This window comes from Nomascus leucogenys, chromosome 5 (assembly GCF_006542625.1).
Source record: "Nomascus leucogenys isolate Asia chromosome 5, Asia_NLE_v1, whole genome shotgun sequence".
NCBI classification, from domain to species: Eukaryota; Metazoa; Chordata; class Mammalia; order Primates; family Hylobatidae; genus Nomascus; species Nomascus leucogenys.
Window position 1 is genome coordinate 96,211,059 of NC_044385.1, and position 6,990 is coordinate 96,218,048.

Below are 6,990 nucleotides of genomic sequence, written 5' to 3' on the forward strand. Positions count from 1 at the left end.
AGCATGAACACAAGATTAGAGAAAAAAGAATGAAAAGGAATGAGCAAAGCCTCCAAGAAAATATGGGACTATGTGAAAAGATCAAACCTACGTTTGATTGGTGTACCTGGAAGTGATGGGGAGAATGGAACCAAGTTGGAAAACACACTTCAGAATATTATCCAGGAGAACATCCCCAACATAGCAAGACAGGCCAACATTCAAATTCAGGAAATATAAAGAACACCACAAAGATACACCTCGAGAATAACAACCCCAAGACACATAATCTTCAGATTCCCCAAGGTTGAAATGAAGGGAAAAAATGTTAAGGGCAGCCAGAAAGAAAGGTCTAGTTACCCACAAAAGGAAGCCTGTCAGATTTACAGCAGATCTCTCTGCAGAAACACTACAAGCCGGAAGAGAGTGGGGGCCAATATTCAACATTCTTAAAGAAAAGCATTTTCAACCTAGAATTTTATATCCAGCCAAAATAATCTTGATAAGTGAAGGAGAAATAAAATTCTTTACAGAAAAGCAAATGCTAAGGGATTTTGTCACCACCAGGCCTTCCTTACAAGAGTTCCTGAAGGAAGCATTAAATATGGACAGGAAAAACCGGTACCAGCCACTGCACAAAGAAACTAAAATATAAAGACCACCGACACTATGAAGAAACTGCATCAACTAATCAGCAAAATAACCAGCTACCATCATAACACAGGATCAAATTCACACATAACAATATTAACCTTAGGGCTCACTTCGGCAGCACATATACTAAAATTGGAATGACACAGAGGAGAATAACATGGCCCCTGCACAAGGATGACACGCAAACAATATTAACCCTAAATCTAAATGGACCAAATGCTGCAATTAAAAGGCACAGTCTGGCAAATTGGATAGAGTCAACATCCGTCGGTGTGCTGTATTCACTAGACCCATCTCACATGCAAAGACACATATAGGCTCAAAATAAAGGGATGGAGGAAGATTTACCAAGCAAATGGAAAGAAAAAAAAAAGACACGGTTGCAATCCTAGCCTCTGATAAAAAATAATTTAAACGAACAAAGATCAAAAAAGGCTAAAAAGGACACTACATAATGGTAAAGGGATCAATGCAACAAGAAGAGCTAACTACCTTAAATATATATGCACCTAATACAGGAACACCAAGATTCATAAAGCAAGTTCTAAGAGACCTAGAAAGATACTTAGACTCCTACACAATAATAGTGGGAGACTTTAACACCCCACTGTCAATATTAGGCAAATCAATGAGACAAAATTAACAAGGATGTTGAGGACTTGAACACAGCTCTGGACCAAATAAACCTAATAGATTTCTATAGAACTCTTCACCCTAAATCAACAGAATATATATTCTTCTTACCACATAGCACTTACTCTAAAATCAACCACAAAATTGGAAGTAAAACACTCCTAAGCAAATTCAAAAGAAGGGAAATCATAACAAACAGTCTCTCAGACCACAGTGCAATCAAATTAGAACTCAGGATTAAGAAACTCACTCAAAACCGCACAACTACATGGAAACTGAACAAACTGCTCCTGAATGAATACTGGGTAAATAACAAAATTAAGGCAGAAATAAATAAGTTATTTGAAACCAAGGAGAACGAAGACATAATGTACTAGAATCTCTGGGACACAGCTAAAGCAATGTTTAGAGGGAAATTTATAGCACGAAATGCCCACAGAAGAAAGGTGGAAAGATCTAAAATCAACACCCTAACATCACGATTAAAAGAACTAGAGAAGCAAAAGCAAACAAATTCAAAAGCTAGCAGAAGACAAGAAATAACTAAGATCAGAGCAGAATTGAAGGAGATAGAGACACAAAATACTCTTCAAAAAATCAATGAATCCAGGAGTTTGTTTTTTGAAAAGGTTAACAAAATGAACTGCTAGCCAGACTAATAAAGAAGAAAAGATAAAAGAATCAAATAGACAAAATAAAAATGATAAAGGGAGATCACCACTGATCCCACAGAAATACAAACTACCATCAGAGAATACTATGAACACCTCTATGCAAATAAACTAGAAAATCTAGAAGAAATGGATAAATTCCTGGACACATACACCCTCCCAACACTAAACCAGAAAGAAGTAGAATCCCTGAATAGAGAAATAATAAGTTCTGAAAGTGAGACAGTAATTAATAGCCTACCAATAAAAAAAAAAACCCAGGACCAGACAGTCACAGCTGAATTCTACCAGAGGTACAAAGAGGAGGTGGTACCATTCCTTCTGAAACTATTCCAAACAATAGAAAAAGAGGGATTCCTCCCTCACTCATTTTTTGAGGCCAGCATCATCCTGATACCAAAAAACTGGCAGAGACAAAACAAAAAAAGAAAATTGGAGGCCAATAACCCTGATGAACATTGATGCGAAAATCCACAATAAAATACTGGCAAACCAAATCCAGCAGCACATTACAAAACTTATTCAATGCGATTTAAGTCGGTGTAATCCCTGGGATTCAAGGCTGGTTGAACATACGCATAACAATAAACGTAATCCATTGCATAAACAGGACAATGACAAAAACCACATGATTATCTCAATAGATGGAGAAAAGGCCTTTGATAAAATTCAACACCCTTTCATGCTAAAAACACTCAGTAAATTTGGTATTGATGGAACATATCTCAAAATAATAAGAGCTATTTATGACAAACACACAACCAATATCATACTGAATGGGCAAAAGCTGGAAGCATTCCCTTTGACACCTGCACAAGACAAGGATGCCCTCTCTCACCATTCCTAGTCAGCATAGTATTGGAAGTTCTGGCCAGGGCAATCAGGCAAGAGAGAGAAATAAAGGGTATTCAAATAGGAAGAGAGGAAGGCAAATTATCTCTGATTGCAGATGATATGATGGTATATTTAGAAAACTCCATCTCCTCAGCCAGAAACTCCTTAAGCTGTTAAGCAACTTCAGCAGAGTCTCAGGATACAAAATCAATGTGCAAAAATCACAAGCATTCCTATACACAAATGGTAGACAAACAGAGAGCCAAATCATGAGCGAATTCCCATTCACAATTCCTTCAAAGAGAATAAAATACTTAGGAATCCAATTTACAAGGGATGTGAAGGACCTCTTCAAGGAGAACTGCAAACCACTGCTCAAGGAAATAAGAGAGGACACAAAGAAATGGAAAAACATTCCATGCTCATGGATAGGAAGAATCAATATCATGAATATGGCCATACTGCTCAAAGTAGTTTATAGATTTAATGCTATCCCCATCAAGCTACCATTGACTTTCTTCACAGAATTAGAAAAAAGAAAACTACTTTAAATTTCATATGGAACCAAAAAAGAGCCCATATAGCCAAGAAAATCCTCAGCAAAAAGAACAAAGCTGGAGGCATCATGCTACCTTACTTCAAACTACACTACAAGGCTACAGTAACCAAAACAGCATGGTGCTGGTACCAAAACAGATATATAGACCAATGGAACAGAACAGAGGCTTCAGAAATAATGCCACACATCTACAACTATCTGATCTTTGACAAACCTGACAAAAACAAGAAATGGGGAAAGGATTCCCTATTTAATCAATGGTGTTGGGAAAACTGGCTAGCCATATGCAGAAAAATGAAACTGGACCTCTTCCTTACACCTGTATAAACATTAACTCAAGATAGATTAAAGATTTATATGTAAGATCTAAAACCATAAAAACCCCAGAAGAAAACCTAGGTAATATCATTCAAGATATAGGCATGGGCAAAGACTTCATGACTAAAACACCAAAAGCCATTGCAACAGAAGCCAAAATTTACAAATGGGATCTAATTAAACTAAAGAGCTTCTTCCCAGCAAAAGAAACTATCATCAGAGTGAGCAGGCAACCTACAGAGTGGGAGAAAATTTTTGCAATCTTTCCATCTGACATAGGGCTAATATCCAGAATGAACAAGGAATTTAAACAAATTTTCAAGAAAAAAACGAAAAATCCCACCAAAAAGTTGGCAAAGGATATGAACAGAATTTAAAAAAAAAAAAAAGACACTTATGTGGCTAACAAGCATATGAAAAAAAGCTCATCGTCATTGTTTATTAGGGAAATGCAAATCAAAACCACGATGGGATACCATCTCATGCCAGTTAGAATGGTGATCATTAACAAGTCAGGAAACAACAGATCCTGGAGAAGATGTGGAGAAATAGGAACGCTTTTACACTGCTGGTGGGAGTCTAAATTAGTTCAACCGTTGTGGAAGACAGTGTGGTAATTCCTCAAGGATCTAGAACTAGAAATACCATTTGACCCAGCAATCCCATTACTGGATACATACCCCAAAGATTATAAATCATTCTACTATAAAGACAGATGCACACGTGTGTTTATTGCAGCACTGTTCACAATAGCAAAGACCTGGAACCAACCCAAATGCCCATCATGATAGACTGGATAAAGAAACTGTGGCACCTATACACCATGGAATACTATGCAGCCATAAAAAGAATGAGTTCGTGTCCTTTGTAGGGACATGGATGAAGCTGGAAACCATCATTCTTAGCAAACTAATACAGGAACAGAAAACCAAACATCACATGTTCTCACTCGTAAGTGGGAGGTGAACAATGAGAACACATGGACACAGGGAGGGGAACATCACACACTGGGGCTTGTTGGGGGGTGGGGGCAAGGGGAGGGATATCATTAGGAGAAATACCTAATGTAGATGATGGGTTGAGGGAGTGCAGCAAACCACCACGGGACACGTATACCTACGTAACAAACCTGCACATTCTGCACATGTATCCCAGACCTTGAAGTATAATAAAAAATAGAAAAAAAAATGCAAATATTGCTCTTTGAAACATTTTAATGCTGTCTCTGTTATTGACTTAAAATAACTATTAAAGATACCTTATTAGATTTTATATTTATTTCATTACATAGATATGAAATGTATGTGACAAAGACAGTAAATACTCCTTTTTGACATGTGACGTTGGTTATCTACTTAGCTTAATGCAAGTGATCATTTGTGGGATAACTTAATCATTCTAGACATATTAACAGATTTACGGGATGATAATACCAATATCATCCTTAGTATTGTTTTGAAGAATATAGATTCATTCCAAGAAATATTAATTAAAAAGGTAACAAGATGTTCTTCTAGGCAGAGATGCAGTTTCAAAGACAATTTATGTTTGTTTGCATATGAGGAGGTCATGGTCAACATATAAGCCAATAATAAAAGTAAATGTATTCCTGGTATATACTAGGCCCTGAATGATTATTTGTTTATTTCAGGTATGAATATTTTGGTAAAATATGCTTCTATTTTTGACAGACAATGCTACAAGATGTAGACGTTAACATTCAGCAAGCATTTTATGAATGGAATATTGAAGTGAACTTTGAAGAATTAAGAAAAAGAGATTCTATTTAGAATGTAGATAATGGGCATGAAGAAAATGAGGTGGCAAGTGATGTGATTAGACTTGAAGTGATCAAAGCAGCTAGAAAACAGAGTATAGAAGATACTTTAATGTGAATGATGAATCTTCCAAAAGCAATGACAAGGAACAGGCTGGAGCTTAAATCTTCTTGAAAGCAGAAACTGTATCTCATTTAATGCTTTAACCTTAGTATATAGCACTGTTCCTAAGTCACATTAAGTAACATTAAGAATTCACAAACTCTGTGGAGGTACAGACAAGGAATGAAAAAAATAAGAAGGAAGGAAGAAATAAGGAATGCTATAAAGTTCCTTGTGATATTAGGGGTCAGTATGTCATAAATGACCTTCAAAAGTGAGACTGTTTGTTAGGTGAGAAGCAGCAGAAAGATTTTCAAGACTGAGAAGGAAGCTTGAAAAACACAATTATTTTTCCAGTAGAAATATTTTTAAAAGATGGCAGAAATGGCCTGTATTGGAGAATATCCAAAGAGACATTCATTCGAGTGATCAAGTTTCAGTTATTGAAATGAAGTGAAATAATGTTCAACAATAGAGTTCTAAATATATTATAGAATAATTAACTTTGTTTTCCAATTGAGCCCTCAGTCAGCAAAACTGTTAGCTACAATTATCATAGCATTAAGAGTTTGATTTGAATCCATACTCAGCAAATTGTTGGGTCATTCTTATTTCTCCCTGGCAAATCACATATTTACACACTACAATACCTTCATTAATTCTAAATTGACATTACAAACTCAGCTAAAAGTTCAGCTTTTAAAAATACACTATTCATGGAGGTATTGTATAAGTTTAGGCAATAATTTAACTCCTTCATCGTGTGCCTATAAATTGTTTCCCAAATTCAATGATAACTTTACTATCAATTCATAGGTGTGACACCATTTTTTATAAGTACAATATTCGCAAGGTAAATAAAATGCTTTGACATTTGGGTACTTTGACATTTTCCATTGATTATTAATGATGCTATAAAATTGTCATGCAGAATGCCATTTACCCATGGGGTAATGCTTATTAATTATAAACGTTATGTAATCCGTTTTAGATGTAAAAGGTTATGTGTTCTTTTTATTTTGCATTCTGATTAAATCTAAATCAGTACACAAACAGAACCATTATAAACTCAAATGTGAACTTTAAATAGGATTTTAACCTCAGGGATTTGCAAGCCAGAAAAAATATAAAGGCATTGAGAAAGTCAGAAACACACACACACACACACACGCACGCACACACGTCCATATATACACTTTTGTATATATATACACATATATACGTATATATATATACGTATATGTTTATATGTAAAGCTGCTGTGTTTTTCAACATTCTCTCTATATATATGTATATATGTGTGTATATATATATATGTTTTCAATAAGCAATAGCATTGCTTTTGTGAATTTCATGCCTCACCTTATATACTGAAGGAAAAATGAAGGTGAAATTGTTCAGATTACTATCATGGGGAGTTTTACTTGAATGTGTGGTTAGATTAAATGCAAATATAAAAAAA

At 35.4% G+C, this 6,990-nt stretch overlaps 1 non-coding gene across 1 annotated transcript; it reads left to right on the top strand.

The window, feature by feature from the left end:
• Positions 1-735: 735 nt before the first annotated feature.
• On the top strand, positions 736-842 carry LOC115835260. The gene has a single exon (XR_004030252.1). It is a non-coding gene; the product is annotated as a U6 spliceosomal RNA (small nuclear RNA).
• Positions 843-6,990: the final 6,148 nt, after the last annotated feature.